Raw genomic sequence first — 8,265 nt, forward strand, 5'->3', positions numbered from 1 at the left:
AAATATCAAAGAGAAATGTGTTATGTCAAAATGTAATCTATTCTGCCAAATGTATTATGAAATGAATGTATTCTTGGAGTCATATTTTCTGAAATGATTTCTTAAATTAGTATGTGTCTTATTTCCAGACGACTCATAATTAGCAAATTTGTTTAGAACAACAATGGTGGATGGAAATTAAGAGACAATTTCATAACAATTAAGATTCACCACACCAAAATGTCAAAATATAACAACATGAAACAAGAATTAAAATGAAGATTCTTTCATGAATGACATTGCAATCTTATAGAATGAATGTTTTTAAAAAAAATGACTCACTATAAAGCTTGTATTCTAATAGAATGTGGCAACAATTCAAAAAATAACATTGTATTTTATAGAATGTGACAATAAAAGTTATTTTTTTGTTTACTTTTGGACCTTAGATTCTTCAATAATGTTAATAATAGATGATTATTCTTTAAGAATGTTGTTATTCTTCAACTCATGGTTCAAAATTTTGTTATTATTCAAAATTGTCATTCAATCAGAATATGTATTCTATTAGAATATGTAGAAAATAAACATAAATATTAGTGGATAATAGAGTCAAGCCAAAAAATTTGAAGATCAGTAGAATTGTAGAAAATAAAAATAAATAAAGAATTGAGTTTTTTTTTTTCCTTGGTGGATAATAGAGTAGAGCCAAAAAATTTGAAGAAAATGTCATTATTGGCAACTTTTCTGAACAATATAGAATATAAAATTCATGAACTTCTTCTTTGTTGCACATTGCAGTAAGAAACAATTTGAATGGAGTTCATTTTAGTTGTCCAATATATGAATTAAGAGTTGATATTGATTCTTATCTACATATGAATTACAAGTCGATCATTTTTGTACTTTTTCGATCATCAAGTTACTTTGTGTCCCTAGAGAACAGCCCCTTGCCCTCCTACAACAACTACTTTACAATGACATGTAGACAATCAAATCTATCTCTATTAATAAGCTACATCAAATTTCTTTAAGGACATGTAGCCAATCAAATCATAAAGACACATTCTTTGTTACCTTAATCACAATCAAAACTTCAAAATATATTATTTACCTCTAGTAGAACAAGCAATACCTTCCTCGTCTTTATACTTTAAACCCCCGGGCTCCAATAAAACTCCAACTTGTTTCCGCCCATCCTTTAACCAATACATACTGCATACACAAATAGTATCTAGATCAAAACAGCATATTCAACTTGTTCCTGCCCATCGATTAATCACTTCTTCAATTTCTTTGATTCACCATTTGTTGTTGTTACAACTGCAAAAATATTCAAAATGAGAACAAAACTCCTCAAAATTATAAGTGATAAAGCTATAAACTTAATTACATTTTGACTAAAACAATAGAGAGGGAAGGGGGAGAGAGAATTCATTACCTAGATGACAAAACGAAGAAGATGATTGTGATTTCCATAAAAACCCTGCAACAAAACAATCTGAATGTGTTGTGTAAAACAATAAAACCCATAAAAAATCAACAAAAGAGAGGTTGGGTAGGTTTGTTACCTGGGGGACAAAATGGAGACGATGGTGGTGATTTCCAGATATTATGTCAACATTTGATCCTACTAATACGATTATATGAACATGTTTAATAACTTATAGCGCTACTCTAATAAATCGACCATGTATCAGAGAGAAAGTATAGAGTTTCGATTTCGTTATGTCGATTCGGATCCTAATTTTTCCTGATTCCAACTTTGATATTCAAATTGAGCCATATATTTTAAATATATTGTAGACAGGGATGACCAGTGATTTAAGGCGACAGTAAGAGGAAGAGAGACCCCAATGGTGGTGCTGATACGGTGTTGTGGAGATGGTGATGGATGAGCGGAAAATGCCAAGGTTAGAGAGATGAGACAAATAGAGTGATGGTGACGACGATAAACTGTAGACGGAACTGCAGGTTAGTGTTTGAGAGAGAGACAGAGAGAGAGAGAGATTAGGGTTTGAGAGACTGAAAATGATGGAGAAGACGTTATCAAGTTCCTGTGTTTAGAAGCCGCTTTAAACAAAGGCACGGGAGCCAAATGACAAGGCTTGACCAATTCAATTTTTTTAAGAAACAGGGGGAAGACGCCTGATATATGGGGAGGAGATAAGAGGCCAAGTCAATATAAAAAGAAATAAGGAACGAAAGTTGTTTATTTAGATAGTAGATATAATAAATAATATTGTTTTATTGATTCTTAATTGTACTTTAAGTTTATATATATATATATATATATATATATATATATATATATATATATATATATATATATATATATATATATATATATATATATATATATATACACACTAGGAAACATAATGAGGCCGTGATAATCACGGCTCTAAAGAGAGCTAGTTCTAATTGGTTAGAGAAAAAACACAATATCAAAGCAATTGATAGTCCTTACTACTATTATCTTCAAACGTATATTAATATGAACATATATTCACACAATGCACACCACATCATAATCAACTCCCAAAATCACGGTTTCACCTTAGCCTACTGATAATTAAAGTATTAAAAAAGATAACACGGCCAAATTCTAGGACTACAATTACATGTTAAAGTTCAAAAAAGATTAAACGACCAAATTCTAATATAATCATTTATTTTTCCTAAAATACATCGGTCTGTGTATCCAAACTGTTGTAATGGAAACAATGTAGACTTACTGAACTTAGTAATGAAATTAACTACCTCAAATATAGCAGATGAACAAAAGTAACCCCCAAATTTATCTTTATTTCATAATTAGAACAGTTAAATATTAACGCGACTAATAATCTTCTTCAAATGGATTTTTTCCAATTAATACTTGCACATACTTATAAGTCATTGTTTTTCGAAACACACTAATAATTGGCTAATATAACCTATATATCAAGAATCAGAATATGGGTTTTAATCGATACATAATAGTAAAAAAAATACTTATTGTTAGGTAATGATATGTTGGGAGGCTGAGGGAAAGAGTAGAGGAAAAAGTTAAATAGTGGTTGTATCATGATAAAGAGAAAATGAAAATAAATACCAATATTTTGAATTGTTAATGGTTTCCTTGGTAAATTTGCACATAGATCACTATATGAAGAAATTTATAGCATTTACACTTTTCTTAATTAAATTTGAAAAGTCATGAAATTATGGCATTGATGTTATTTTGTTTGTATGGAAGAGGTATGAGAACGAATGTAATGGAAATATGAATTTTTAGTTTTTACAAATGTGCCATGAATGTGGCTGAAATCTAAGAGATATGTAAAAATTTCATTTATATAAGTCCCAGGAAGAAGTGGGAAAGAAGAAAGATTACCAGGTGAATTCAACAGACTCTGATGATGGCCTATCGGGTCTTTATTAACTTATTTGCTGGTGCTGCCAAACATATTCTGAAAGAAATATATTTTTGCAGCCTTGCTCACACTTGAATTACAAGAACTCTTGTGCCTGGTCTCATCATAATTATTCTACATTTTCCATATTGTTTCCTTTTTTGATTCTACATTTGTGACATCAGTTTCTACATCTAGAGATAGTAGCTGATTCTTGTTATCTTCTTGAACATAAATTTGGCTTTACTAATCAAGTAACTCATAAATATTCCAAATAAGAACCGTGCAGATATTCATAAACTCAAATAAATGCAGAACTTCATGAAAGAGAATGTGTGATGCGATAGGAAAATATAATTGTTCTTGAATTTCCCATAAAGAACATGTTAAATTACTAAATTACTCTATACTACTATTTTAAAAAAATGGAAAATGTTTGATTAATGATATTATGCTGATGTTTAAAAAAAATAGAAAAATATAGTATAAAAAATTTGATCCTATGAACACGTGATATAATGCTTCCTTTACATCATGATGTAAATAGAAAAAAAGTCTAATATATGAGAAAAAAAAAAGTTTAATGAAGTATCACACATACTTGGTTTATTGGTGGTATAGATACATCAACAATTAATGGCTTTAATAGGAGGTGAAAGGACAATTCTGAACATACAATGGAATGAACCATTCCATTCGTTCCTCGATTACCTCATACTAAGCAATACTTTGCTTTGTTTATTAAAAATTAGATGAATTTGTTTACCTTTCTTGCTCCATGGCTAATTCATTCGATTGCTCCTTTAGCTTAATAACCTATTGTTCCCGCAAAAGGAAACATATGTTATTTATATACCATTTCATGGATCCCATTTTTATAGATAATATAGAGGAAGCAATGTTAAATGAATTTTGACATTACTTGAAACTGTAGAGCTTTGATTTTTTTTATTAGATTTGACTTTCTTGCAAGGTTGATGTTGGTATTTTAGGCTGCAAATCTGCTCAAAATGAAAACAAATCCGTTAGATCTCAAATAAAAAGAAACCTAAAATCAATAGACATAAGAGTATGTGTTTGCTCAGTCTTCATCCCCAAACCGTTGATGCATATTAAAAGGGAAAAAAATGATAGTTTTAAAGTATCAGAAGTCCGAACAAGTATCAGATTCTATCAAGCCTTGACTATCTTCTAGTTTGTGGAATCTATACTCAACCATCCATTAGATTTTTATTTTATTTTATTTATTTATTTTCATTTTTAGCCATTTTTTTATTAGTTTGTCTTCTAGTTTAGGCATTTTGTCAAACAGTTCATATACATACCAAAATTACCATATATTAATATTCAAAAATGCAATCTACATAAACCCGTATGATTTTTTTAAGAAAATATAGTATTAAAAACTAAAATTGTAGAAAGCATAATAGGTAGATAATTGAAAATATTTATAATCATTATAAACCTAACAGGTTAAGAAATCATTGAAAAAAAAAAATTGTACCTTGTGTATACTAATGTGATTCTTCCAAGGTAGATTAAACATGCTTCCATGCCTGGGTGAGAAGAGAAAACAAAAGAAAAACAAATCAAAAGATTAATCTAGATATGATTTATCACAAAGATGCAATAAACGTTCATGTTGTGGGACAGTTCAGCAAAAAAAAATCGAAGGTCAGATATAGTAGTGTAGATGCATATGTATTGCTTATAGGCAACTGGTGACCAAAACAAAGAGCAGATATCTTCGTTTCCACAACCTGAAAAAACACAAGTACTATAAAGTATAAACAATCAAGAATCTTAGTAGTTAACCAAAAAAATTGACCGTCTTTGTTTCCTGATTCTTGCTTCCTTTTGACAATCCATACAAAAAAACCCACTATTCAAGTGCAATTTTCAACGGAATTAGGTCATAGTACAAAATAAAAATGCTTTCACTTCATTCAAACTGGATCTTCCTTACCCAAGTCCCAAACCCCAATAAACAAGTCTAAACCAAAAAAATACTTTTTCAATTAAAAAGTGATTTGAAGATAGATGGCAACACATATATGACAAACAAGTATATTTTCCAAATCTAATGATCCTCACTGTCAATCCCATCACTTCAACCAAAAAATAAAAATAAAAATATATTTAATTATATCCAAGCATAAACCCTTTTAGATGATTCATAAACCTGTTTGATTCATACTGCCTCATAGCTTCTCTATTGATCAGGGTAAGCTAACGTCACTGGTTCCCCTTTGCTACCTCAAACCTTCTTGATGATGACAGTTTCCGAATCGGGAAAGGTGTTTGGGAGTTGATTTCCTGATTCTTCATAAAAGTTGTACCAACATAGAGAATAAATAAGCACATACAGTTGATTGGTTTTGGATTACCTCGAACTTATTTTCTGTCTTTTCGTAGGGTTCCTCCCATGAACCTTAAATTCAAAGTTTTCTCTTATCATATCCTCTCTTGCTCCCATTTTATTGTCTTGCTCTCAAATGAAGAAACAAACATGACAAGCATTTCAAATATTTCAATTTTATCGATCGGTTTTGACGGTCCTAAAATTGACCGACACCCCTCGGCCTCTCCTCCTCTTGACTTTAGATGAATCCTGAGCTCCAATTATCAAACTTGTTAACTACTTCCAGAAAGAAAAAAAACCAAATATTATGTAGAAATAGGGCTACAGTTTAATAAGATAAGTAGCTACATAAAATGAGAAAGTTTTACCAAAATCACATAACAAAGACACAAACTGAATCGTATTTGGAAAAGAAGAGACGAACTAACAGCACCAACGTCTGATTAAAAAAAACTTTCAAAATACAGCTAGGAAGAAATGAAATTAGGGTTCTAGCCCTTTACCTGGATCGATTCCAAACCTGATGAAGAAAATAGAACAAACATAGGGCTTCAACATATATGCAGATGAAGAGAATGCTAGAAGATGGATTAAAGTGAAAAGGAGTGAAAAATTGAAAGTCTAATATGAAATGTGACCTATATCCAGGCAGACCTCATGACTGGATTCCAAATTGAAATCTAAGACTCTAATTTTTGCTGAAAAGACCCAAGAGTCAAATAAAGTGGAACATACAATCGTCCTTCTTTCAAATCATGTAAAAATAAAAGATAATAAAGATGAATCATGCAGTGTTCAAGAGAAAGAGGGAAACAAAACTATAGAATAGAAGCAGAGGCTACAAGGTACGCCAACGATAAATAGCAATTAAGGATTTGGAGGAGAACGCCAGCGACACATCAGTCAAATAGTATCAAACGGGAATTTTTGGATGAAAAACAACTCAATTAAGGGAGAGATGATGGTTCTTATGAGGAGGAAGCAATCAGGTGAAGTGAAAGAGGAATATGAGAGACATACACCTTTTATTTGTAAAGAAGGACTTTGTGGCTGACGTAGGAGAAGCACCTCGGTAGCCGGAGCTGCACCGATCATGGCAGCTGGCAAAGCTACAAGCAACTGGTGGCAAGTCTAGAAGCAAAACCCACATTCAAGTCTCCTATAGCGGCAGCTGGAGCTCTCAATCGAGGGTGGCTCGCCAAAAGATAGCAGAGGCTACAAGGCACGTTTCATAGGATTGGCAAGTAGTTTTGGACGACGGAAGAACCTCATAGACGTGGACCAAAATAATTTTCTTGAGCATATAGGTAATATATATATATATATATATATATATATATATATATATATATATATATATATATATATATAGATCCGGTAAGAAAATTTTTTTGATAGAAAGGTAAAAAAAAAAATTTTCTACATATTTTTTTGACGAACAAAAAAAATGAATCAGTAGATGATTCATTTGTAAGATGATTCACAAGAAAAAATTCTCAAAAAAACATCTATATGATTCATTTTTAAATAAATTAAGAAAAAAATCCACTTTTATGACAATTTTAGTGAATAACAACAAAATCATTATATAAATGAATCATCGAGATGTTTTTTTGAGAATTTTTTCTTGTGAATCATCTTTCAAATGAATCATCTAATGATTCATTTTGTTTGTTTGCGAAAAAAATATGTAGAAAAAAAACTTCTTACCTTCCTACCAAAAAATTCATTCTTATTTGATCTTGACTATATATATATATATATATATATATATATATATATATATATATATATATATATATATATATATATATATATATATTTGTGTGTGTGTGCTCAATAAAAAAAATGCATAATTAGGATAATATATGTTAGAACAAATAATCAAGTGATACGTATCTATTTTTTATTGATAACTAAGTAGGTGTAAGACCCGTATATTACATGGGTTTGTTAAAAAAAATAATATAAAATCTTAAACACCAACCAATTATTAAGGTAATACAATACATATAAGTAAGAACTTTATTGCATCAGTATGTAATTGAACCCAAATTACAAAAAAATCATTAATGAAATATTCTAAATAATTGTTAAAAATCATAGATTTCCAAATACTTCTTTGAATACAACATTATATGTCTTATTAGTAAGATTACCTTTATTGTCTAAAATTAATATTTTCAATCATTTTCTGCTTTTAATTCTAGAAAATACAACATACAACTGTCAATGTGTAAACACCGGTCGTCTAAAAAACAAACCAACATTTGATAGCGATTGTCATTGACTTTTGTTTATTGTCATCGCAAGCATACAACAAGTGGACACTGTCTTCTCTAAAAGGTGAAAGGAATCATTTTATCCGACGGGGCCAGTGACATTCTTGTAATATATGTACGTTTTCCTATATTACTTCCAACAATCATCTCTGCTTCTATAACACGCTTACCCAATGCTATAACTTGGAGCCTTGTTCCATTACACAAATCGAATTTCTGATCAATATTCCTTAATAACATAACC

General features: G+C 30.3%; 2 long non-coding RNA genes across 2 annotated transcripts; both read right to left on the reverse strand.

Annotated features, from left to right (window-relative positions):
* Positions 1 to 790: 790 nt before the first annotated feature.
* Positions 791 to 2,209, reverse strand: LOC145041256 (uncharacterized). Its single transcript, XR_013680006.1, has 3 exons — positions 1,551 to 2,209; positions 1,421 to 1,465; positions 791 to 1,302 (listed from the first exon to the last, which is right to left on the reverse strand). It is a non-coding gene; the product is annotated as an uncharacterized LOC145041256 (long non-coding RNA).
* A 140-nt stretch (positions 2,210 to 2,349) lies between these two features.
* LOC145041257 (uncharacterized) lies at positions 2,350 to 6,967 on the reverse strand. Its single transcript, XR_013680007.1, has 4 exons — positions 6,243 to 6,967; positions 4,882 to 6,178; positions 4,300 to 4,378; positions 2,350 to 4,193 (listed from the first exon to the last, which is right to left on the reverse strand). It is a non-coding gene; the product is annotated as an uncharacterized LOC145041257 (long non-coding RNA).
* Positions 6,968 to 8,265: the final 1,298 nt, after the last annotated feature.

Source organism: Lactuca saligna, chromosome 4 (genome assembly GCF_052625555.1).
Source record: "Lactuca saligna cultivar CGN05327 chromosome 4, ASM5262555v1, whole genome shotgun sequence".
Classification (NCBI taxonomy): Eukaryota; Viridiplantae; Streptophyta; class Magnoliopsida; order Asterales; family Asteraceae; genus Lactuca; species Lactuca saligna.